Source organism: Protopterus annectens, chromosome 4.part0 (genome assembly GCF_019279795.1).
Source record: "Protopterus annectens isolate FY-2018-M chromosome 4.part0, PAN1.0, whole genome shotgun sequence".
NCBI lineage: Eukaryota > Metazoa > Chordata > Ceratodontiformes > Protopteridae > Protopterus > Protopterus annectens.
Window position 1 is genome coordinate 254,319,634 of NC_056733.1, and position 27,207 is coordinate 254,346,840.

The window sequence follows — 27,207 nt, forward strand, 5'->3', positions numbered from 1 at the left end:
ATGCAAAGACTTCCTTCTGGCAAGTGATGCTTCATCACAAATCTTCACTACTGACTACATTCAGAATTCCATTTGGTAGATATAGATTCCTCAGGATGCCTTTTGCTATAAATTCTGCAAGTGAAGTCTTTCAGCTTGCTATGGAGTACATTTTTGGGTGTTATCCATGTGCCATTATTGTGGATCATTTACTGGTTGGAGGCAATGGAGAAGCAGAGCATGACAACAACCTCAGAAAAGTTCTGGACAGAGCATGAAAAAGTGAACTTAAAGCTCAATCCTCTGAAGTATAATTTCAGGCTTCCAGAAGTCATATATGTAGGTCATATGTTCACTAGTACTGGCTTACAACCTGACCCATCCAAACAAGCTGCCATTCTTGAGATGCCAGCTCCAGACAATGTTCATGCCCTAAAGCGTTTCCTTGGTATGGTTAAATATTTGGGCAAGTTTATACCTGACTACAGTGAGTTATCAGCACCTTTGAGAAAGTTGACATGCAAAACTGTTGCCTGGTCATGGTTAGAACAGCACCAGAGAGCATTTGATAACCTCAAGCAGAGAATTTCCAGCCAACCTACATTGACATACTATGATGTCATTAAATCAGTAATTCTTTCTTGTGATGCTTCAAAGTTTGGTCTTGGTGCAGTTATTCTTCAGGAGGGCAGACTTGCTGCCTATGCATCTTGAACTCTTACTAAAACTGAAATGCAATATACCCAGATTGAAAAGGAACTTTTAGCAATTGCGTTTGCATGTTCGAAGTTCCACGATTATATTTATAGCCATGCTATCCAGATCAAGACTGATCATCAACCTCTAGTTACTATTTTAAAGAAGCCTATGCATACAGCTCCAGCAAGATTACAAAGAATGATGCTCAGATTACAAAAGTACAACTTCAAAATGGTCCACACAAAAGGCAAACTTCTTTATCTGGCTGATGCTTTATCCTGATCACCCAGAAATACCACAGAACAGCTTGATGCAGAGAATTTTGACTTTGATATCATGGAAGTGTGTAATTTTTCTACCACAAGATTAGATGAGCTGAGAGATCATACAATGACTGATCCAGTTTTGCAAAAGCTCAGCCACTTTATTAATGTCAGATGGCCATCAAAATAAGCTTGTGTGCTGCCAGAAGTGCAACCTTATTTTCCTTATTGAGATGAAATGTTGATGGAAGATGGTATCATTTTCAAAGGACATAAGAGTTGTTGTTCCTACTTCCTTACAACATGAGTATATTCAGATTTTACATTGTGGCCACCCAGGTTCTGACTCTACCAAAAGAATGGTGAGAGGACTAGTATTTTGACCTTCTCTATCAAAAGACATTGATAAAGTGCTTTCCCTTGTTCAGTATGCAATAGTACTAAACTACATTTGCAAAGAGACAGACAGCCGCTTCAGCTAATCCAAATTCCTGAAGTACCTTGGTCAATTATAGCTACTGACATATTTCAGTGGAACAATCAGCATTACCTAGTGTTGGTAGACTCTTATTAAAACTGGTTTGAAATGTATTTGCTACCTAACCTATGTCTAGTACTGTTATTAAAAAGTTGAAACATCATTTCTCAGTCCATGGTAGTCTTCATAAAGTTATGTCTGACAACGGTACCCAGTTTACCCTTCAATTATTTCAGAAATTTGCAAAATAGTGGGACTCTGTCCATGTTGCTAGCAGTTCAGAATGCCCACAGTCAAACAGCCTGGCTGAACATGCAGTACAGAGTGCAAAGCAATTGCTTGAGAGATCAAAGCATGACAGTATCAATATATTTTTGAATCTACTCAATCTCAGTAATATTCCCCGTGACAATCTACTTGGCTTGCCTGCTCAGAGACTTCTATCTAGACAAACTAGAACAACCTTGCATATCAGTTCCAGCTTATTGGTACCTAATTCTAAAAACAACAGAGCAATCAAAGCCCAGTTGTTTAAAAAGAGATCTTTTCAGAAGTCCAGTTATATCAAAAAGAGCAGATTTTTTCATTCATTGGAAAAAATGAGAGATAATGAGGATGCAAATGGTGAAAGTCTTCGATCGGATTGGTCAAGTGACGGATATATGTGTCCTGTCTAGTAAAATCCGAGGGTATGGAATACAGGAGAAACTGCAAGTATCTTCTTCCTGTGTCAGAATCAATATCGCAGCATCGTACCTGTGATATAGACTCTAGATCTCAGAGCAATCCAGACACTGTTCCGATTGCAGAATGTGTCTCTATACCTACTCTCATTCCTGATGATGTCCCTGATGTCCTCAAAGATTCTGTAAAGACAGTCCCTGTTGCTAAACCTACTTCCAATTTTTATATCACATGATCTGGTCGTATTTCTAGACCCAGTGTGAAATACATAGCAACCTGGACATGATTGTTTTATGTGTATTTAGCTTTGTATAATTCCATGTTGAAGGATTATTTCTGTCCAAACTGCATGTTGATCAATATTATTAACGTATGAGCAATTTCTCAAATAGTGAGGATGTAGAACAGAGTGTGTGTTGTAATTTTAAGAAGCATTTCCAAGTGTAGCCACATGCATATAAATAGTGAGCACATGCAGGCTGCAGTGCAATTTTGAAAAAAACAGCCAGAGTGTGAGCATGTGTGAGTGTGGCAGTCAGTCTGTTTATAAGTTTAAGTTACAAAGCCTTAATCCAGATGTGTTTGTGTATAATAAGGCTGCTTGAACTGAACCTACGACTGTTCATCTGTTTTGTCTTGAGCAGATGAACGACATAGGTCTTAAACTGAATTTTATAAGTCACAGTAAACACAGTAATTGTTACATTTAGAATATTTTGTAAACAACTTGCAGTATCTCAGCAACCTTTCAACTTACACAAATACTGTCAGCAGTATTTTATTCATTTATCTAGGCTAAGGAGTTCTGTCTGTGTTACTTGTTGAGATATTTAGAAAAAATGTGAAAATTATATCTATATAAGTTAATATAATAAAAACAACAGTTAATGTCTATTTACCTGCACTAGACAAAGGTCAAATATTAGTGCAGCTAAACTTGCCATTGTGTAAGCTTTAAGATGAAATCTTTTAAAACCTTGTGCATAGCATGTTTTTTGAATTATATTTGACACCTGGAGGCATCAGTAGGAGTTAACTGCCGATGCACCTGGAGGTGTCACTCAGATGCAATGAGTTAACGGGCATATCAGGAAATGTCACCATTTCCAAAGCAGACTACAGAGTTTCAAGTCTTCAGTGTGATGTCACATATGTAAGTGAGTCATTACAAAATGGAGTTTGAAAAAGCTGTGAGATGACAGACCATCTTCATAAAGCAACTTCAACTTTCCTTGTGTGAGCATTCATTTTTATTATAATGCATTTTCTAGCTAAATCGGACAGTAAATCTCAGAAAGGTTTAAATACATCAGTAAATGTAAATTAAATGTAAATGTTATAAATATGCCAAACAGTACTTATACAGTAAAGGCACCAGTAAATGTGTGGTTTAAAGTTAAAAATTGGGTAAAACAGTCTAAAAACGTTTCCAGAAATATTGATTTAAATTTCAACTTTATTAGTTCAGGAATGTTAAATCTTTCTAGACATAAAAGGGTTAAATCCCAAAAGCAGACTGTAATAAGTAAGCCAACTGATTTGCAGAATTAGTCAGCTTCTATCAGTATAATTTCAGACTTAAATAACAGAAATTCTTGTTTACAGTCTTTAGAAATCAGTGTAAATGTTACAGCACATGTAATTCAAAATACAGAGTTAAGTCACAGTATTGCAAATGCAGACATCAACACAGTCAAGGCATGTAACATGCAGACATTGCACTGTCTTAAATTCATATGATTTCAAATACAGATGTTCAGAATGTAATAAATTCTAGGTTGTTTTCAGAAATCAGTGCAAATATTGCACTGAGGGGGAATAAGAGGGATTGGAGTGCAGATTTTGATCAGTTTGATAAAGTAAACACCAGCATAAATAATATACAGACTTTCGGGCAAAATAAAGAAGAAATGCATACCATAGCTCAAGTCAGTGTTGTTGCTAGTTCTATAAAAAGGATTTTCAGCTTATGTATAAAGGATGTGACAGTCCAGCACTGAACCAGAATATTTATCTGTTATTGTTTAAGGTTGAGAGAAATGACAATATTTCATTGTTTGCCAAAAATAAATTATGAAATAATGTATTGATTAATACAGCCACATCAATTTCAGTTACAAATAGACCCCTACTAGAGGATGCAAGTGCAGCTATGTCAGGAGTGAGCAGTTTTGAGTGTAATAGTTCCATACTAGATATGGACAAATCATCAGAGCTACATATAGTTTTTGACTTAAGTAACAAGATTTTATGGAAAAATAAAAATGCTACAGAATGTACAGTAGTGCACACAGATGACACTTGTAAAAAATTTGTATGGAGTAGATTGTGCAAATGATGTACAGAATTTGAAGAATTGGTTACAGTAAGAACACATACATTCATGGCTTAAAAATAAAATAAATTCTAGTTTAGTTGCCACGGCTGAAGTGCAGGAAGTCAGATTACCACATTTTCAGAAACAGCATCTTATTCTCAGAAAACCAAAGACAGACTGGAAATGGCCAGTAAGAAAAAAAAAACATGTAACAGTTTCAAGATAGTACTAGATTTAAAACTGATATAAATATTTACCATTCTGGAAGCACATACTGTGTATGGTATTTGCAGAATAAACAGTTTACAGTTATAGATCAGGTAAATTAATTGTTTGTATTATTTTGTTTAGCAGACATTGTTAAGACCTCTGAATTATGGTAGTAAAATACTGCAATGTGTAAAAAGTACAGAGACAGAAAGGCATTTACAGATATTAGATGATATTTTGGAAGTTTACATGAAGGCATGGTGGTACAGCGGTAGCGTTGTTGCCTCACAGCAAGAGGTTCTCCTGTTCAATTCTCGGCTGGAGTGCCTTCTGTGTAGAGTCTGCATGTCCTCTCTGTGGTATAGTGGCCTCCGAAAGACATGCGTAAATGGGCGTGCCTTCGCTGAAGGTTGGGCATCGGGCTGGCAACTCAGCACCAAAAAAAATCTACTGCCAGTCATTAGCGGACTGGAGTTCTGCTGTGGCGACCCCTAACTGGGAAAAGCCAAAAAAAAGACAAACATTTTGGAAGTTTACATAATGTAAAATTTAAGGTCAATGTTACATTTTAAAAGTGACAATACAGACAAAAGTTCACACTCCATGCAAGAAAAGAGTGCAGCATAAATATTATGTGTCAGTAAAGCCACATGTTGAAATCTCATGTTAGGAAAAGAATAGAATAGAATTTTTCTATAGACTTGTAAACTATGGCTAGGCTTGTAAAGGCCCCAGGGCCATTAGCCTAGTACACACCTATGAAACTATGAACCTATATGAATAAACTTCACATACTTCCATAAAGGACAGGCAAGTAAAGCTCCAGAATCAGGTCATTTCAACTCTAGTAATGTGTATATGTAAACAGTTCAAGATTGCACATATTTCATGCAGAAATTGCAGTTTACTAAGCACACCAGATGCATAAACTTATGTAATCGAGTTATCAGATTAAAGGCCAGCTCAACAAGCTATTTTAAAGACAATACTGTATGTCATAAAACAGTATGGGAAAGATCAGTTTAATATTATTAGTAACAGTTTTATGCATGAACAGTTCTTATTATTTATCCAAGAAAATTATAGACAGTAATGATAAATCCTTGTAGCATTCAGTAGTATTGAAAGAGTTAAATGACATCAGTTAAAGGAACAACTGCACAAAGAGACCTGCACACTGAAGATTTTTTTTTTGTAAATTACAATCTGAGGGTAACAGAGTAAACTAAAAACATTCAACAGCTAAGATTAATTTTATAAAGGTGCATAAATAGAAAAAATGTTTAAATATTTTATACAGTGTCAGATTACTTTAGTTTCATTTGAGGTTATGACAGGGAAAACAATGTCACTGAGGTTTTTGTTTGATTTAATAATGAAGTTACAGCCTTTCCATTCCACTGTAGTACATTATCAGTTCAGTTACAGACTTGAGAGACTTTATCTCACTAGAGCACATTATCACTTTGCTTAGAGACTTACAAGAGTTTATTACCAGAATATGTTTATTTCATGCAGAAAAATGTAAATAAAGACAGGGTAACAAGCAATGTTATCAGTTTATAATTGATAAGGTCATGAACATTATTTTAAGGACCTGATATTGTTTTTTTTTGTGTGTGCTTTGCAGATATTACTACAAAAAGACACACTGTCAGTTTGGAATATTTGAAAAATGTCTTGTTTGGTTTTCTAGAATACATGTTTTAAAATACAGTCAAGAAAAAATATTACATCAGCCACCCAACCTTGCACATTAGATGGGGAATGGGGTGGGTGGAAGGCCAAATGTGTAAAAGAGACAAAAAAGGACATTAGGATGCTAAGGCGGCCTTTCCAATATCTCAGCATTGACTGGGATAATGCAGAGTGAAGCCTGAACTTGGCAGGAGGTCTGGTGCACAAGTCAAGTATCTACAGAAAGATAAGACCACCAAAGCTATTACTGAAGATTACTGATTTTTTTCTTCAATGTTTGCTTCAGGTAACTAAATTCTTTAAAGTTAAAATGTGTATACAAAAGATATGCATTTATGCAGATAAGATTTAAAGCAAGTATTCAAATGTTTTTATGTTTTCAGACAATTGTATAACAGTACTAGTTTTCAGTTTATGTTTCTATCTGTGTTCAGATAATACTGACAGAAAAAAAGGTATTCCTTTACTAATAGTTTAGTTTCCAGAGTATAGAATTTAGCAGATTTCAGTTTATGTTTTTATTTGAGTCCAGGGAACACTGGCAGAAAAGGCATTCCTTTAGTATTAGTTTAGCTAGTTTCCAAAATGTAATATTTATACACAGCTGCTTTAGATGGTCAGTATGAATATGTATCACATTAGTGTAAATTTCAGTCAAGTTTCAGAATATGACATTCATACTCAGTTATGAGCTCAGTATAGTACATTTCAGTCAGATTTCAGAATATAACATTCATACTCAGTTATACATTTTTTTTAACAGAATTACTAGATAGTTTACAACATGCAATTACATCACACTTCATATTATTCAGTCATTAGTTTTAAGGGTAAAGTGACAGCATTATTTATAATAGGCTTATTAAGATAAGTAGCAATAATTATTTAATATCATCAGATATAACTCCCCCTATTATCACTAGGGAACAAGTCCTTAATGCTCTCTCTAAGACCAACAACACTGCATCAATGGGCCCAGACAATATCCCAGGATGCCTTCTAAATAGCATGAAACATAACCTATCAGGGCCTCTGGAATTACTATTTTACTACAGCCTCCAAACATGCTTCATGCCTCACGAATGGAGAAAGGCAACAGGCATCCCTCTGCACAAAAAATGGGCCATCTACAGACCCTGGAAACTACAGACCCATAAGTCACTAGTCTTGTATGTAAAGCTATGGAAATAATTATCATGGAGATGATCAATAGAGATAAAGTAAACCTTCAGACACTGGGCCCAACCCAGTTTGGTTTTGTCAAGGGCAGATCATGCCTACTCAACCTGGTGGACTTCTTTGAGAAGGTCACTAAAGCAATGGATGAGGGCAAAAACATTCACATTGCCTAGCTTGACCTGGCCTAGGCATTTGATACAATACCCTACTCAGGCATTGTTCACAAACTCAAGAGGTTAGGTACAAACCTGTATGTCACCCAGTGGATAGCCAACTGGCTCACAGACAGGACCCATGAAGTTAGAACTGGGGAGTCCACCTCTACAAAGAGGCCAGTCACAAGTGGAGCCCCTCAAGGATCAGTCCTTGGACAGCTCCTTTTTGGCATTTACTTCTCCAAAGTCAAGGCCAATGTCAGTGGTCTCTGGCTGACTAAATTTGCAAATGATTGCAAATTAGGAGCTGTCATTGACTCTCACACTGACACAAATGTTCTACAGGAGGGGCTGACACAGACAAACAACTAGAGCCATGGACTAAAACTAAATGCCAAGAAATGCATAATAGTATCCTTTGGGACGTCATCCATCGCTGGTAACTATCATATTGACAACACACCCCTTAGAGTTGACCCAGTAGTCCGGGACTTAGGGACACACATAGATAGCAATCTAGCCTTTGATCATCATGTGTCTACAGTGGTGAGGACATCATTCTATGTTGTGGAAATTATAAACAAAGGTATTGCATCTAAGTCCAAGGAAGTCATTGTTCCACTGTATTCAGCATTTATCAGACCTATCACTGAGTACAATTCCCCCTTTGGTATGTACCTAACCAGGCATATCCAACAACTGGAACATCCACAGAGGTTCCTCACTAAAAGAATACAGGGTGTAAGTAATATGTCCTATGCAGACTGCTTCAATGCCCTATCCCTGTATTCTGTTTCCTACAGGCCTGTGACGGGAGATCTGTGCCTGGCATACATGGCATTGTCAGACCCCACTCTGATGGATCTCCTACATATCCACAAAACAAACAGCACCAGAATTACCCATTCTAAAGACTTAAACCTTGCCTGTGATATAAATAGGACCTGCTGAAGAGGTAGGTATATATCCCAGAGACTGCCCTGTCTATGGAACAGGCTCCCCATCCGTGTGAAGCAGAATTCCTCCCTAACCCAATTCAAGTACAACTTGGACAATTGGATGGGAGTAGCAAAACTTGTCAGAGATTTGGGATGCATGGCTAGTCTTAGAAAAGCCCTTGTGGTCGTTAGCCTAGTAAACACCTATGAATCTATAAACCTATAATATATTCAAGGCATAACAGGTCAAGCTTAATTTGTTAATTAAGTTACAGAATGCAGTGCACATTACCTAATACATTAGACAGAAAGTTAAAAAGATACTGATATGGTATGCAAAGGTATAGATGTGACATACAGAAAGCATAGGGTTTAATAAAGGTATTCTCATTATTAAAACACATAGATATTTACAAGATATTTAAGATAGAAATTTAAAAGGCAGGCATCTATTACATCACATAGATATTAAAAAGGTAAATAGGATTATTAGTAACAAATCTAGCTGAAGATTTACAGAAACATATTAATACAGTATATGAGTGGTATTGTATGAGGAAGTCAGGAGTGGCAGAGAAGTATGTAAGAGTGGTACAGGATATGTACGAGGGTAGCGTGACAGTGGTGAGGGCTGCTGTGGGAGTGATGGATGGGTTTAAGGTGGAGGTGGGACTACATCAAGGATCTGCTCTGAGCCCTTTCTTATTTGCAATGGGGATGGACAGATGAGATCAGACAGGAGTCCTCATGGACTATGATGCTTGCAGATGACATTGTGATCTGAAGGGAGAGTAGGGAACAGGTTGAGGAGACCTTTTAGAGATGGAGATATGCTCTAGAGAGGAGAGGAATGAAGGTCAGCAGGATTAAGACAGAATATATGTGTCTGAATGAGAGGGAGAATAGAGGAATGGTGAGGATGCAGGGAGTAGAGTTGGTGAAAATGGATGAGTTTAAATACTTGGGATCAACAGTTCAGAGTAATGGTGAGTGTGGAAGAGAGGTGAATAAGAGAGTACAGGCAGGGTGGAATGGGTGGAGAAGAGTGTCAGGAGTGATCTGTGACAGACGGGTACCAGTAAGAGTGAAAGGGAAGGTCTACAAAAGGGTAGTGAGACCGGCTATGTTATATGGGTTGGAGATGGTGGCATTGACAAAAAGTCAGGAGTCAGACCTGGACGTGGCAGAGTTAAAGATGTTAAGATTTTTATTGGGTGTGGGAAGGATGGACAGGATTAAGAATCAGTATATTAGAGGGTCATCTCAGGATGGACAGTTTGGAGACAAAGCCAGAGAGGCACGATTGCATTGGTTTGGACATGTGCTGAGGAGGGATGCTGGGTATATTAGGAAAAGGATGCTAAGAATGGAGCTGCCAGGTAAGAGGAAAAGAGAAAGGCCTAAGATAAGGTTTATGGATGTGGTGAGAGAGGACATGCAGGTGGTTGGTGTGACAGAGCAAGATGCAAATGACAGGAAAAAATGGAAACAGGTCATCCACTGTGGTGACCCCTAACAGAAACAGCTGAAAGAAGAAGAAGAATATTATTACAGTATATGGTACTTATGCTTCAAGATACATGTATTGTAGCTGTAATAAGAGAGTTTACCAGTTATAACATGTTAAAGAATGACCCAGTTATCATTAAATCATAAAGTTAAGAGACTTAAATCCAAACAGAACATAAATGCTCCTGTGACGCCTAGTGGTCAAAATTAAAATTGCAGGTTTATTTACCAGATAAAGAAAAAATATTTTACAATAGTTCTAGTGATCATTATAGCATACCCTGCAGACTATATTAATGGATTTATAAAGTAATTTCAGAAATAAATCCCATTTTAGTAATTTCGGGGACAACTGTTACAGAATAAATCCTACATAAATACAGTTAGTAGACTAGGCCATAAGCCTAAAAACATAATGTTATTTTTAAAGTAACTACAGAAATAAATGTGGGGGAATATACACACATAGCATGTGTCTATATTCCCCCAGGTAATAACTCAGAGATCCTAGAAGACATCATCTACTGGCTATCCAATGCCTACCCCCAAGAGACCATTGTTCTAGGGGACCTCAATATAGATTGGAACACCTGCACTGCAGAGACCCCAACCACCCACATAGACCTACATGGTTTTACACAGACTATAACCTCCCCTACTAGGATCAGCAAGCCTAACAATAATGTATCCTAGACTGGGTACTAATTAATAGCCCCCACCACATGTACAAATCAGGTACTTTCCCTGATTATCTAAGTGATCATTTCTTAACATATACTATTAGGCATAAAGTTGAATGTCCACATCTACCCACCTATAAAACAATAAGAAATAACAAAAACTTCAACCTTAATAAATTCTTAGAAGAACTTAAATTATGCAACTGGTCAATTCTAAAACAACTACCACTAGATGAGGCAGTGACACACTTTTATAACATATTCCTGGCTGTCCTTGACAACCATGTGCCTGCACACTGTTAGAATTAAAACAAAAAAGTTGCCCCTGGCTCACTAAAGATCATCCAAAGAAATAATGCCTGGAACACCTGGCGCTCCTCTAAAGCCCCACAAGATCAACTCAATTTTTGACAATATAGGAATGATACAAAAAATCCATATTACTAGACAAAAAAATAATTTCTGCCATCTACAGCAGAATCACCACAAGCCACAGTAGTTCTGTGCAGGTATTAACAAACTCCTCTACCCAGAGCAATCCACAACTTCAGCACCCTCAGCCCCAACCCAAATATTGCCAGAGTCCATTGCCAACACCTTCAACAGTTTCTTTACAGAAACCATTCAGGCCCTTGCTAGCAAACTTAAACCCACTTGTCCTAATGCTGACCCCCTAAACCCAGTGACATTCTCTCCTTTAGCTTCCAAAAAGTTCTGACTTTACTCATTAGAGCCCTAGTTAAAAAACTCACCAACCACCCTTTCAGCTGACCTCCTCCCTGCAGACTACCTGCAAAAAGCTGCTGATGTTACAGCGTACCCTGTCTCTATTTTAATAAATATAACTATAACTGAAGCCTCTATCTGGAAAATATCAAATGTCATACCACTCCACAAAAGAGGCAGCTCCATTGAGCTGTCAAACTATAGACCAATAGCTATCCTTTCCCCTCTGGCTAAAATTATGGAAAAGTGTATCCATGAACAACTCTTATACTACCTTATTCAATGTAATCTTCTGGCGTACTCTCAGCATGGATTTAGACCACAGCACAGTACCACCTCAGCCCTCCTCTCCCTTTCTAATGTCATAAATTCCAACTGTAACAACAGCAAACTATCTTCTGCCTTGTTTCTCAATTTTTCCAAGGGCTTTGACATGGTTAACCACCAGCTACTCTTACTTACCCTAAATAAAATATCCCTAAACAACCATGCCATACAGTGGTTTCAATCTTATCTTAGTGGAAGACAGCAGGCTGTCCTTTGGCAGGACAAACTCTCCACCCTTCTCCACATTACCCTTGGTGTCCCTCAAGGCTCCATATTAGATCCCCTTCTTTTCTCTCTCTTTATCAATGACCTCCACACTGTAATCCCAGATGCAACCTGTATACAATATGCCGATGACTCCACTCTGATTTTCTCAGCCTCTCCCCCTACAGATCTCCTTAGTTTAACCCAGAAAACCTTTAATACAGTGGGAAACTGGATCTCTAATCAACATCTGATATAAAACCCTAATAAAACATTGCTCAAAAAAAGGTACTTAAATATGTGGCTGTTGCAAAGCATGTAGTTGTATCAACACAATGAACTGTTTTCTTCATCAAGTTACTGGAAGGTCTTATAGTTTTAAGGGGTATGCTGACTGTAACACCAGGAATCTTATATACTTAGCAGCTTGCCAAAATTGTTCAGCTTTTTATGTAGGTAAAACCAACAGAAAATTGAAAGAATGGATTTTATGCCACGAGTGATATAAAGAACTGTGTGAAAATCAGTGCTCTAGCAAATCATGTTATGGAGTATGTTGGCCATTAATTTAACTTCATGGTTCTTGAGACTCTTCAAGAAAATACAAGGGAAGGTGATATACACAATAAAACAGGTATCAACGAAATTAAATGGATAGCAGACTTGCAGGCTGATCAAAAGCCTGGTTTGAATGCAGTACTTCTGATAAAACCTGTGCTAAAGGGGTAGCGCCCCTATTAAGAAGTACTGAATAGTCAGAAAGAAGGAGTTGTCCCATTCTGAAGCTTCTGATTGGTTGATTGTTGTACTTAATTTGCTGAAGCAGAACAAATTGAGGATGTGAAGAAGGTTATTAAGCTGAAAGCGCTTATCCATTTTCTCTGCTGAAGTTGCAACTTATTTTTCTTTTGTTTTTATGGTTTTTAAGTTGTTTTATTAAACGGATTTTTAGCTCTGTGGTGGTCCGTTGTGGATATTTTGTTTGCTGTGTAAAATAAAAACATGGATAAAGTTTTAAACCCCCCTTTTCCCTTGCATACTCTATCTCTGCTAGATGATTTTGTCTTTTCTCCCAGGTTTGGCTAACAGACAAAGCCATGTAGGAGACTTTTATCATGTCATCTTGTCACAGAAAGTGAAGTTTGTTGCTTAAGCTAACCTAGTACTCACTTGTGAGTTATGCTCTGCACTATCCTTGTTAATGCTGTTTTGTACTGGCACTGGTTTAAGAACTGCCCTACTGAATGTTGGTGAATACTTCATGAATATTGATGAAGCTAGTGAGGAGATCCATATGAATATTCATAACATATTCATACACATCATCCATTGAGTGGTGAGTGAGGTTTGCTACTGTTCATGGGTGGGGGGGGGGGGGGGGTGAAAGAATTCACAATAATCAGGACAAAAATCTGAAAGAAAATCAGGGACCTTGAGAGGTATGTATGTTTGCTGGGGGAGAATGGTGTGAGAAGAATGCCTTTGCATCCAAAAAGTAGTTTTTGTATACATTACTCCATTCCTTTAAACTAAGCATTGCATCACACATAAATTAACTTTGATCAATGAGTCACAGTCTTGAAGTAATGGAATTGCATATAGTGGGGGTAGTTGCTTATGAATATTCATTAACTCTGTCCCCTAATAAATATCCATAAAGCGAGACTCCCAGTCCACTTATAGCAGACCTAGAGTATGTGAGTTCCAAGACTATTGAGACTTGTGACAACTGACTCTTTGTAGGACCAGTACAATACCTTAGGCTGCATCTTCTTTCTCCAGAGTGGCCATACCACTCAGCCCCAGAGTAAATTACCTATCCAGTCATCACTGTTGCTGGTTCATAGGTAAGTAATAGGCTAGCTGCCTTTCCTGGCCATTTTAAGCGTAGTCAATTTCCCTTTTTGTGCTCAAAATAACATATCCCATTTGGCTATAGATTTTCCTTATCTATCCTATAGTTTTCTGTTTCCCATCCATAGATCTAAGTTATGCTTGAATATGGACAGGGATGATCTTTCTTTTATTTGGATTGGGGAATCTGTTCCAGAGTAACTGTATTCTCTGTGAGATATACCTGTCCCTCCAAACCATACTGTTGATGATGTAGAAGAGTTTTATATCTCTAGACTGAGTATTTCTGATGCTATTTGACTTTCTGATGTGCAGTAAATCCATCAGTAATGGGTCGGAGGATACTTTGTATGCCAGACACAGGTCATATCTTAGCAGTCTGTAGGATACAGAGTACAGTGACAGGTCTTTGAGTTGGTCCATGTAGGACAAGTTGTTTAGACCTTGCGTCCTTTTAGTAAGGTATCTCTGAAGGCATTCCACTTGTTGCATGTGTTTCGACAGATACATGCCAAAGGGGGATTTATTTTCAATGACTTGTCTAATGAGGGCTGAGTAAGGAGGTGCAATGCTGTATCTAGATTTAGACACAATCCCTTTGTTTATAAGCTGTGCAATATAGAAGGACTTTCTTGTAATTTCATTTTTTAATGCATTTTCAGTAGTAGATGTAATTATATATCCTTAACCGGGTTAATTAAGCTGAATTACATCATTTCTTGTCTATGAATGAGTGGGTGGGGAGTATGAATAATATTTAAATGGTAGTAAAGTAGTGTTTGTTTAATGTCTGATGAAGTTTGCTATTTTATGTAAACAAAAAGTGCTTAACTTTTAATAAATAAGGCTTTTCATTCATTTTGGTCTGCCGAAATGTTATCATTTTTCATTAGTTTGTCTTGTCTTGACACGCTGGAGTACCTTCTGTATGATGCCAGCATGGAAGATGCTGTTGAAGACCCTGACCAGGCCAAGATATGCTGTGTGACCCCACATGACCACAGTATGTATCTACCATAACCCTTTAAAGTTTACCAGATTAAAAAATAGACAGGTATTAACCTTCACAAAGTCAAACTTTCTGGGGTCGAGTCTAACACAAATGTTGATGTTATAGTTATACATTCCATATCTTAACAGGTGAGACTTGTGAGACTGATAGGTCTGCAATTGCATGGGCTGGTTGTAAGAGCAGTGTTATGGAAGGGTATCACCAGTGTAGCACACCACTCAGTGATGAAACCAGTAGTTAAACTTAAATTAAGCAGTTTAAGGAGTGGGTCTGCAAGGGCATGTTTAACAATATTACTTAAACAACCAAGCATATTGTCAGATCCCATGGAGGGAGTATTTTTAGTCTTGGCTCTTTCAACAAATGATCGTTAGAGATACTTATTATTCAGAAAATGCATATTGATACAAAACCTATGTTGAAGTAAATTTTTAAGTGCAGCAAAGTGTTTGATTTTTGGTCTTTGCTCCTCCACTATTTTTGGCTTTGCCGCTGCATCTTGACGAAAGTAGTTCAGTGGTATGCTGGCAGTGTTGTTGCTGTCATACCATACACACAGATTCTCAACAGAAATGCTGTGGTACAGCAAACACAGTAAGTAAAGACTTCAGAACATACCTCTCAACTCTCTCTCTCTTTTCTTTTTTGCAAAATAACCCTGATTTTGCATCATAGTTTTGTTTTGCCCTGTCCCTCATAAAATTTTTGATTTTCTGGTAAATCAATGAGGATTACAGTCAGTCAATAATGCCTTACATTAGAGTTTCGTACTTCTTATCTTTCAGAAAATATATAATGCATGTTAACGCAGACCCTGTTGTTCTATTACTTTTTTCATGTAAATTAGATTAATATTTAAAAACCTGTCTTTGCTTTGTCACAAATTCTAGTGGAAATAAGTTGAGCTTGGAAATGTGTGCATTTAGAAATGGCTTGCTTCATGCATATTCATTACTAATCCCTGTGTAGTGATCACATAGATAGTGAATATTATTTAAGTACACGACACAGCAATGGGGCAAATTACGCAGTCAGCTTTACTTTTGTGGGGTTTGCTACTGTGCATGGGCAGACAGACTTCTAAACTATTACCATTTTTAACTAAGTACAGTTTGGTCGGGTAGAATCATAGGGGGAAAGCACATGTCACATAATGAATACAATGTTGCAGCATCAAGCAGTTGTGTGGAAGAGTAACCCTAAGTGTGCAGAAGGAAACCGTGCCCAGCTCTACTATTACCATACCCTACACCAGCGTAAATACACTTCATCTCTATATGACTTAATAGATTTACAATAATGGAATAAAAATAGCATGAAACATACTAGGCAGAATAATAAATTGCAATATTGCAAATTTTAATGTTTCCACATTTATTATCATATGTCTCAACTGTTCCTGATTTTGCAGAATGTCACTGATTTTGCCTCATATTTTTACCTCTCCAAATATAATTTTTGATTTTCTGGTAAATCACTGAGCATTGCAGTCAGTTAATAAGGCCAGGCATAATAGTTTCATACCTATTGTTCAGAAAATGCATGCTGATGCAACATCTATTGTTCTAGTATTAATGTTTTAATTGTATTAGAGTAATGTTTAAAAATTGTCCCTGATTTAGAGCCTTCTCCCCATTATTTTTCACTTTGTCCAGAATTCTTTGAAAAAAGTTAAGAATTATGGTTATTACAAAAGAATAACTAAAGGGGGCAGCCCCCTCCCCACATGCATAAAACAAGCTTTCTCTTTTTTTGTTTTCTTTTTTTGCACTTTTTTTTTTGTTTTTGCTAACCATCAGCTGACACTGGTGCCTCTCTTTGAATTTACATACCAGGAGGCACTCCTCAGCACTCCTGGACATAATCTGAAAGAGTGTGGCATCCCAGTGCACCATCACACTCATGGCCATAGAGCTTTTTCATTTATATGCCCTACCCATCTCCCTGCCCCAATGCCCAACATGCATTAATGTAAGCCTTTACAGCCAAGAACATCTGTTGTTGTGCACTGTGGTATTTGTAAGTATTGGATGCACAACCCAATTATCACCTCCAGGGCTGCCATCCTTGTTTATGACCCCACACTACCACATGGAATAGGAAAACCAGTGAAATACTGTTGCATTTCCTATCTCCCCTCAGGTGCCAGACTTACCATTTAAACACAGATTCTGAGTCACAGTCAAGGCCCCCTCCCTCCCTCTGCATCATGGAGCTGATACAACAATAAAAGTTCCAATTAGAATAACAATAGCAATCAGTGATGGATTATAAGGGTTAATTTGGGTGACCATAATGCAAACAGCTCCAGGGGGGCCCATAGCCAGCAGAGGTATAGGGCAAAAGTAACTGCAGCTGCTTTGAAGAAGTGCAGTATGTGCCATTACTTTTTATTAATTTTATTATGTAAGGAAACACAATGTTTCTTTACTTAATGTAATAAATTAAGTAAACAGCAGGCCAGCAGAACCACTATTAAAATAGCCACAACTATTTTGCCTATAGGGGTGATTGGTGCTCTTTGCTGTGCCACAAGTCATAGGATAGCAAATATCAGAATGCCTGTAGTTATTAAATGGTATATGCTGGTTGTGTTCAGAACAGCTGGAGCAAGAGCTCTATAACATGAGTTTTTTTTGACACAGCTTTGCTGAACTTAGAGTTCATCAAATAACATCATATTATAATCAGATTTTTATTGATTTTACATGTTGAATTTTCTTTTTTATCAGCTTTTTAATATTTCAAATTGTAGACTTTTTCCAACCAATAAACCTACATACAATCTACTACGCTCTTATTTTTGCACTATTTTCAGTTCTGCCCAACATTCTTTTCTTCCCCATTACTCTGGTCCAACACATTCAATTTCCGAGCATGCATCTTTTTTTTCTTTCCTACATCTATCAAGCCCTCCCATCCAAATGCTTTATTTCCTTTACAATACCTAACACTTCATCCAAGGTCAATGTAACCTTTGATTTCCACTTTCTGGTTATTTTTTTCTTGGCTGCTAAAAAAAATCATGTTAATAAGGCCATTTTATGTCCAGGCTTTCTAGCATCCCTACTCCAACTTGGTAACATCATCTGTTTAATAGCTTCCACTTATTCACCAAGCATTAGTGTCCAGGAGCAAAAGGTAGTACGATCTTTAGTGCAGAAGGCTGTGGGTTTTATTCTCTCACAAGAGAGTTGGAATGCTCTGCAGTGCAGCATAAGGTAGGTGCTGCACTCCTGAGAGTGTCATCCTTCAGATGAGATGCTAAATTGATGTTCCATTTGCTTGAGTTGATGGTAGATCACGTTGATGTTAAAGATCCATCAGCACCTATCAAAAAGAGTAGGAGAAATTTCCCAATGCCATGGCCAGATTTCCTCTAATAGTGTAAATACCATCTTAGGTCTCCCCTGAAAAGAGGCCAGTAGTGGGACTAACCTAGTCAACAAATGATACATAAATACAAATCTGCCCATGGGAATTTTCAGTGTGTCGTTAAACTCTGCTATCTCTGCATACCTCCACTAAGCATGCTCTTATTTTCCCCTCTTATTCCTCACATACTTCCAGCACTGAACTCTGAACCTAAGGTAAGATCCTTTGCAATGTACTTAGGCTATAAAAATATCTATATAAGCATTTCCATAGAAATATCTTAAACTGTCTTGATTTAGTTTAGTAGCATATTTAAAAAGTCCTACAGACTTTTCTCCATTAATCCATTTCTTAACATTTTCTCCCAATCCTGCTTGATTTCCTCTGATTGATTTTTCATAGCTGTCATATGTAATTCTGTACACCCTACTAATTATCAGGCTTTTTGTAGCCATATATTTTCTTAGTTCCTCCAAATGTTACATCGGAGGCAGTCACACATCTACCAATCTGCTTGATTTGTCTTTTTGGGTATTTTTTGCTATTATTCCCAAATTCAGGAACCTAGCCGTAAGCCTATCATATAATCCAAAGTTCTTTTTGCTTTAGCCTTTTCTCCTCATTTTCCCCTGAGGATTTTTTTAATCTTCACGTGTAACCAGATAGGCACAGTGGATGGCTTTGCAGAACAATTACTTTACTGTGGGGACTTTTGTGCAACTCTGTGCAGTGCTTGCTTAAACAGAGTTGAAATACATTGTGTGTCCATTATTTTATTTAATTTCACTTTGGTTCAATTTTATTATAGTTGCACATCTGGGATATGTATAGACAACAAAGTCTCCATAATTGCTGGGTACAGAAGCTGGCCATAGATGAAAATGACTGGCTGTTGTCATTTGGTCATTATTTCAGCTTCAGAAGACTAATACAAATTTTGTAAAGTGAGTTGGAATATTTTACTGTGGCTACTGTCTGTGTGAATCAAAGCTGACATTTATTTACTGTGACCATTATTTTATCACAATCAGATATCTCAGATGAACACTGTCAAAAAAGTAACTATAATTGCTGAGTGGTGGGGGAACCTGTCTCTGCATAAAAAGTAACTCATCCTCTGGTCATCTTCTCATTTTGAACAGCTATTAGTACAGCTTTGCAAGACTAGTATGCATTTTTGTGAAGTTAAATTTGAATGCTTTACTATGACTACTGTGTGTTTGTGTGAAAGAAACTTAAAATACATTTACTGTAGCAATTATTTTTTATCAGTCAGACCCATGCAATGTCTATTATCAAAGTGGCTAGAACTGCTGAGTGGGAACGAGGGATCTGCCTGTAGATGAAAGTAATGTGTTGTTTTTTGATTGCTCATTTTAAACGGTATTTAATCTAGCTTTAAAAAACATGTGTACATTTATGTTAATTACATTGGAATATGTTCTGTGTTTGCTGTGTGTTTGCATGAACAATCCTAAAATACACCACTGAAAAATTAATTTTAAGGTGCTAAAGCACTGTGCTGTTACTCTGATGCTTACTGTGGTGGATTTGAAGTCTTCTTAAGACACTCAGTCTTGCTGGCTGGATTCTGCTGAAATCCAAGTCTGGTTATAGTTGCATTCACAGTCTGTTGCATACAGAAACTTGCAGAATATACACTGATGAGAGAATATACTTTGCAGCACCTGTCTTTAAGAGCAGTAACCAATAACTTTTATAATAAACCACACGTACTTCTGTTACAGCTTCAGAAAATGTTCTGCTTTACTTCTCATATAGTACAGATGATGTGAGAGATATAACATTTACCTCAGGACAAATGTGTGCCTACCAATACCCCTAACATAACTGGATTTAATACAGACTTTATATATTTTTAGTTAAACACACACCCTCTTGGTTTTGGAAAGATACTGCCTTGATGACGCAAATGCTGACACATCTGTTCTTGTGCAAATGCTGATAAGTAAACTGTCTTCAAGGAAATGCCTTGTGGATTAGAAAAACATTTTTTTTAAACTTTCTTAGAAAAACATGTCCTGTTGTCAGTTTTTTAAAGAAAGCAAATTACATTCTTGTCATGTCTGTAAGAAGTCAGCTTTCATGATGTGTGTGTAATACACTCATAAGCAAGTTCCTTATTTTTTTAAGTCACAGTCATTTAGTATGGATGCTAATCACATATTACTAAATTCTGTTTCTGCATTTAAGCAAGCTTTATCTTATTCCTTATTTATGTTGCATATTTGTAGCAAAGTTACTTTCAACCTTAAAACCTTGTTGAGCATAATCTTACAACCACTGTGGCTTTTTTATCACAATCAACTATCTGAGATGTAAGTGGCTATAACTGCTAATTGGGGTGTTGTCTGTCTGTAGGTGAAAGGAATGTAACCTCTTGTAATCTGCTTATTGTAAGCAGTCATTAATGTGACTTTGCAGGACTAGTCTGCATTTGTGTGAAATAAGTTGGAATATTTTCATGTGACTACTGTGTGTTTTGTATAAAACAAACTTGAAATACATTATTGTGGCCATTATTTGATTATACTCAGATATCAGAGGTACACTTCATTAGCAAAGTGGCTATGACTGCTGGTTGGGGTGGGGTCAGTCTGTGTATGAAAACTGCTTACCCTTTAATTGATTGCTAACTTTAAACAGTCATTAATCTGTCTCTGAAGATTACAAGTGCATTTGGTTGAAATAAGTTTGAATGTGTTACTGCGGCTACTGTGTGTTTCTGTGAAACAAACTTGAAATATGTCACCACGGATATTATTATTTTTTTACCTGTGTCGGATGTCCAATGTGCAAATGATAAACACTGTGGCTATAAATGCTTTGTATAGGTGCTGTCAATGTATGCGGTACACAAAGTCAACAGTGTGGCTATAATTACTCTCTAAGGGGGTTATCAATGGATGAAAGTGTCTCACCCTGCTGTCATAATCAAATTAAACAGTAATTATTCTGGCTTTGTAGGACTAGTTTACATTTGTGAAAACAAATCAAAATATTTTACTGCAGCAATTTTAACACAATTAGACATGCGATATGAACACAGTCAATAAAGTAGTTGTAACTGATGAGTGCAGACATTGGACTATAATGAGAGCAGTTTGTGTGGTCTTTTGTGGTTGAACTGTTGCAAAATTGGTACCATTGTTATTATTGCTTAGTAAATGTTGTTTTATATCTTGCTGGAAAATGTTTGTGTTCCAGACTGCAAATTTAAAATATACTTAAGGAAAATGTTCTGTATTAACAATAGATATAATTTAAAACAATCTGGTTGGTAAGTGAACACTTAAAACAATAATGAAGGTAAATCTGAAAATACTTGTATATGTATGCTTGGTTCTAAAAAAGTGTGTTGTTGTGTTGATGGCATAGTTTGAAAATTGCCTGGGACCCAAGGTATACTTAACCTAGCACTGCATAGAGCATCACAACTATGTTGTGAATTTGGGAAAAAGGCAACATCTTTAAACACCATTCTGAGTAATAAAGATGTGCAACAATTTTTTAAGTACCTTTCAGCACTGCTAAGTTCTTGTCTATTGCTAGAGCATAACAGTGGCCAATGTCAGCCAAAGCACAACAGTAGTGAGAAGATAAAGACAGCTTTTAAAGCTGTAATATACTTCAATCTCATACAGAAGAGTGGCAATATAGTGTCTAACAAACATTGATTTGGAGACATTTCACTTCGGGTCCCTGTCTGTGTGGCAGCATTAAGTGTTTATGGCTTCCAAAACTGTAAAACACGTTGCACTCCTGCAATTTTTCCTTTAGCAAGTAGTACATTTCAGTAGCTAAAGCTTTATGTACCACAAAGAATTATGATCAGATCTCTGTTATTATAATTCACTTGTTATATGGTCTGGACAATCTCAACATGAATTTTATGACATCCATATCTCTAACACAGAGACCTGCTCATAATCCTGTTTGTCACTATCTCTTCCTACAAAATAACTATCAGACATGCCTTCCTGTAATGCTTCATTGAACTAATAAATGATCTCTCAAGTGTTTCAAAATCTTTAATTACTCTGTCCTTCACAGCCACAGTTTACTTATGCAATACTTTGATGTGTCAATCAAATTCAGAAAAATATTGAGTTTAAAACTAGACAGTATTGTACATTCCTTACAAACACTTTCACGTGAAAATAAAACACATTTTGCACTGATTTACATATGTCCAATATTTTCAGTGTCATAAACTTTGTCTGTTTCCACTTTAACACTGGTTCCTGTGTCTCTCTAAGCTGGTGCTTCATCTTTTATGATGATTAAAGACAATTATTTTTTTCCTGCACAAAGTTGGTTATTTACATTTTAATGCAACTCAAGACACATTCTTTTTACTTTCCTTAATGTACTGTAGTAATTTCTTCACCCAGTACAGGTACACTGTAACATTTACTACATCCAACAGCCCCCTCAGGTATCTGCTATACAATAGTTCAAAGGGTATAAATCCTCTGGATACTTTGGATATCGCCACAGCAGAAACTATAAGATATGGTAGCAACTGATCAAATTTTTTTCACATCTTTCTCAATAATTCTTTTTAGCATGGATTTTGTTTCTATTGAAACTGTTCATCAAACTGTCTGTTTTGGGGTAATTCAAATTCCTAACTGTTTCACCTGGAAACTTTGACAGAGGTGACACATAATCATTGATATGAAGTGGATGCCTTGATTTGTCAAGACGTCCATAGGTATGCCATTCTGAGATAATAATAATACCAATTCTTTTGCAATGGCCCTTGATCTGGCTTATTTGAGAAGAATAGTCTCATGGAAATTGGTAGCATAATCTAAAACCACTAGTATGCATTGGTGTCCATTGCCGGATCTAACCATCAGCTGTACAATATCAGTTGTAATCCTTTCAAATAGCACCTCAGTTATTAATATCAGGAGATTTTTAAGTCCCATATTTGGGGCTGTATTCTAACATTTAGGACAGATAGTGCAGACATTCACAATCTCTTCAATATACTGGGGCCAATAAAATCTAGTCAGGACCCTTGCCATAGTCTTGTTTATACCCACCTCCCCTCCCCCCAATATATGGCTGCAAACCATCTTCATGACTATGACTCTGAAGGGTTTTGGGACTAGTGATTATTATGTGACTTCTTTCTCTCTTTTACCGCCCTATATAATAAGTCATTCTGTATTTCAAAATGTGAATAGACTGGTGGAGATCCAACAGTGGAGTCGTCCATAACTACCCTGGATATATTCTTCCCATTCTGGCTTAGTGTCTCATCTTCCCACTGGGCTCTCCTAAAGTTGAGATTATAAACTGATAAACTAGAGTTTGAATAGACTGGGATCTCCTTCACTGGCTACATCTTGGCAGGCAGAAGGCACTGCCTCTTTCTCTGACTCAAGCAGATATTGTGTCCCATTTCTCCTCAATGAAGAGTAGCTCATTTCATTGCTCTAAAGAACCTTTCCTGTCTTCCCACTAATTTAAAAATTCCTTTACTTTGAGAATTTATTTCTCTGCTTACCTCTGTTTCATGATTCTGAGGCTCAATTCTTTCTGAAACTTCCTCCTGTGGACACCTTCCCAATTATGGATTCCTGGGACCTTACTCTTTCTTATTCAGGCACTTTGTTGTATCTTTGCCAGGGCTTTATACTTGACAAATACATGGGCTGTCTCACAGCTGGACAAAATTATCCATACCTTATTCTTGCCTGGCCCTTCTACAATAACACTGGGTCTCACATTGCCTCTACTACTGTAATCTACAGGGAATGATTGAGGTGCTTATGTCCTGTAAACCAGTGCTCTATTTTGACTCCACCACTGTGTTTGTGGCTGTCCCGTGTCTGAAGACTGGGTGAAGATGGGTGAAGGCTGCCAGCCTAACCAGTTAGAATTTTGGAGATAATTTTGTCATCTGTAAATATTACTGTAAACCACAGGTTTGTTGACTTAAATGGTAAAAATAGTGTTACATGTGGAACTGGAAAAAAAATGCAACAACAGTGTACTCTGCTGTAAGGAAGCTAAGTCAAGCACTTTATGACTGTCTTTGATATTTAAAGTCAGCTCCGGCCAGTCTAGATGAAGGAATTCTTGTTATTGTTTTAAGGCCAGAGTTAATGGCCAGAATTTGCATGCATAAATGTCCTTAATGGCTTTGCTTCCTGACCTGGTGTGAGCTTACTAAAGAATGTAGCCTGTTAGCCTGGAAACCCCAGGAAAGTGTGAAGAATGATGTAATGTGAACCAGGAATGTGATTTTAAAAACAGAGAGAATCAGAGAGCATGAAGCATTTTTGTCTTGACCATCCAACTCACAGCACTGTCTTGCTCTATATGTAAGTTTATCTTAGATTTGTGTTTTCTCTTAGAAATAACTAGAAACTAGAAAGATTAGACTAAGTGTTTTTCTGTGATGACAGAACTGTACTACTGAATTGTTTTAAGTATTTCTCTGTGGTCTCTGAACTCTTGACTAGCACTGTGTAGTAAAAAGCATTGTCTTGTGTTTTGACTATTTGTTATTAAATATTTTTAAACCCTTTCAACTGTGGCTGTTTTTGTAGAGATAATTTAAGCTTTTTAGTGTACTTACAGGCCTTTGGTAAAATTGTACAAAGCCACTCTAATAGCTTTAGCCCTGGGCTATACTACCAATTGGATAATAATATTGCGTAGTAATAATTGGACACTATTTTAAGGGCCTTTGAGTAGCTGATAAATATTAGTGGGTGGTGGCAGCTGGTATTACTGTATAGTCTAGGAGAAAGGGGCACAGCTGGAGAACCTGTGTCAGCCTCCCCCAGGAGTGTCTGTGTGGTTCTATAAACTCTTCTCAAAGTGTGTGTGTGTGTGTGTGTGTGTGTGTGTGTGTGTGTGTGTGTGTGTGTGTGTGTGTGTGTGTGTGTGTGTGTGTGTGTGTGTGTGTGTGTGTGTGTGTGTGTGTGTGTGTGTGTGTGTGTGTGTGTGTGTGTGTGTGCGTGTGTGTGTGTGTGTGTGTGTGTATATATGTGTGTGAGTGTCAGCTACTTGGGCAGGGACATAAAGAACTGGTTGGACAGAGAGGGTGCTGGAGGTTTTAGCTTGCCCACTAAGCTGAGATCTGGACCGTATAGCTGTGCCAGTGGGGAGTCACTTTGGGGACCTGGAGAGCAAGGGAGCGACCAGCCCCAGACTGACTGTCATCTCTGTGTGCTCTTAAGGGAAATTGCACTTTACTGTGTGTATTTGTTATCCTTTCTTCCTATACGAGATGCCTCTCTCTGGTGTTAGTGGTGAGGATTGAGGCTCCTTGATTGCTGGGCCAGGGCACGGGCATCACATATTAATTGTTTGGCAGTGGTGGGATATTCACGCCACATATTAATTGTTTGGCAGTGGTGGGATATCCACACCACATATTAATTGTTTGGCAGTGGTGAGATATCCACACCACATATTAATTGGTTGGCAAATACTAACTGGCTTGTAGTGGTGTGGGTAGAGTGAATTCCTGTAGCTTGTGCACAGTGAGCTTTGAAGGTGTTTTGTACTCTAAATCAGCCACGCAGTGAATACTCAGAGTTCAGATCACAATTGTTTTATTTCTTTTGTTAGCTTAGTTAGTCAGGGTGAGCAAGCAGCATGTCAGCAGAGGAGTATGGAAAGCTGACAAGGAGCCAGCTGGTGGAGATGTGCCAGGCTAGGGCACTGGTGCATGGAAACCTGACTAAGGCAGACCTGATTGCAGCCTTGGTTACAGCTGCATCACAAAACAGCAATCAGGAGGACAATCAGACTGGCAGTGGAGATATAATACCCCTGGGGAATAGAAAGCTCAACCTTTCTGCAGAGGACTTAAAAATCCATCTGGAGCTAAAGAGACTTGAGTTGGAGGCCAGGCGTTTGGAGATAGAAGCAGAGGAAAAGGAGTGGCAGAGGAGGCATGAGAGGGAAGTTCTGACTCATCACCAGAGTCATGGAGGTAACTGAACCCCAGAAGCACAAAAGGTCAGTAAATATCATCTGCAGTTTAAAGAGGGGGATAATTTTGGTAGTTTCATTCATATGTCTGAGAGGGTATGCAAACAGTATAGTGTTGGCCAAAGGCTCTGGGTATGGTTCCTGACCCCCATAATCCACGGTAAAGCTGTAACTGTTTTGTCAAAAATGTCTGATGTTGCATGTTTTGATTATACTGCTGTTAAAAATCACTTGTCAGCATTAAGCTAACACCTGAAACGTACAGGAAAAAGTTTTGGGAGCATAGACGCAAGGCAGATGAAAGTGTGTGTGAATATGTTGCTGAACTTAGCACATATTTCCAAAGGTGGGTGAGTGAATGTCAGGTCACCACTTTTGAAGGGATGGCAGACCGTTTGGTGAGGGAACCAGCCCTTAGCACTTTGCCTGAGGACATGAGGATCTGGTTAGCTGATAGACAATGTACAACATCAGATGAGTTGGGGAAGAAGAGAGACCTATACCTGGCCAGCAGGGCAGCCCTGCACAGGAAAGGGACACCCAGTACTGCTCATGGGTCTAAAGGAACCCAGGGTGGGCAGCACAGACTGACCCAACAGAATCTGTCAGTAGCAGGGGAAGCCACTAGTACAGGTGCACGTTCAGGAGCTAGGGTTAAATATTTTGAATGCAACCAGTGGGGCCATGTGGCATATAGGTGCCCACAGAGGTAAGGTGGCAAACAAAAGGTGAGGGAGCCAGTAAGTGGGAGAGACAAAATGCCAATAGTAGGTTGTCTTGAGACAACAAGGGTACCAAACTACCATCCTGCAGATGTCCTGATAGGGAAGGATTTGGATGAGGCAGTACCATGTGTTTTTGCAGTTACACGCAGTCAGGCTAGGAGACAAGCATGCAGGTCTGGTAGCCTGGGGGAGACCCAGACAGATTGCAT